Consider the following 1,161-nt stretch of genomic DNA (forward strand, 5'->3'; position numbering starts at 1 on the left):
AATTAAAGTGATTTTGTCTCTCAGCATCTTGTTTTTATGTATTTTACAGATAATGTTCACCGCTTTCGCCAATTTTTTAAACCTTATTACACAGAAATATCAGAAAATTAATGCATACAACTGAAATAGCAAGAAAATTAGAGTTGGAAAACGTACCATAGCAGTTCTGTCGATAGTTCATTACCATCGATTGCAGAGTTGGGTAGTTCACGAACTAGTTCGTGCATTGAACTAGTTCATCAAAAGGAATGAAAGACCTAGTACGAAAGTTAAAATGAACTAAAAACAAACTTTTTTTCCAGCCATGCTTCTCACCCAAATTTGGCAGCATTGTGCATTCTTAAGCTGCCTTTACATGAGGTGATTTTTTGACAGGTAATAATCGCATGCAAAAGTTGACTTGCTCTCTACATAGAGGCATATTATGCCTTTTAAATTAGTTTTTATTCAATAATTCTGAAAGATATTTTAATTCTATATCTTTTCATGTCTCAACTATAGCAAAAAGTTGAGTAATAACGAAGATATTGGCCAAAATAAAAAACTCACGCTCACGCTCGCATTGAACTGTATATCAAGCTTTACAAGTGACAAATGTTCGTCTTCTGCCTGGAAGCCGCCTGGAAGCTAAATGGAAAGTAACTGTCAAAATGTTAGACAGGGTGTTTAAAGTGATGTAAAAAACGCAAAAGTTATTAAAATAAAGTAAAAAATTTGCAAATATGAATTGAAATAAATGAATTTCTGCATTTATATGACTAATGTGGATCTGTATTTCTTTTAGTAATCTATGTACATATGTATGTACTACATATGAATGCATAATATGCGAAAAATTTTCGTCATATCAGATCTGTACCGTTTGTTCGCTTGGCCTGTGGATGTGCAATAAATACTTTCATTTTCAAAAAGAGTTGCCACCTGATAAAAAATGATTTTCAAATTATTTTTATGTTAAATCAATTACTACAGCATGAGTACCGATCGAAATGGTTTTATTTCTTAATTGTGTGCAAGATTGTTGCCACCCGTTTCAAAAAACAAGTTTGGCTTAAATAAAGGCAGGAAATTGAAATGTATATAAAGCTATGGATGTCAGACGAAAGAGGTTGTGGTTTGAAAATATTTTGCAGAGGGTTGCCACCTTGTTACAAAGTTAGA

The sequence above is a fragment of the Rhagoletis pomonella genome, unplaced genomic scaffold (assembly GCF_013731165.1).
Source record: "Rhagoletis pomonella isolate Grant_MI unplaced genomic scaffold, Rhpom_1.0 Rhpom_scaffold_00004, whole genome shotgun sequence".
Taxonomy (NCBI): domain Eukaryota; kingdom Metazoa; phylum Arthropoda; class Insecta; order Diptera; family Tephritidae; genus Rhagoletis; species Rhagoletis pomonella.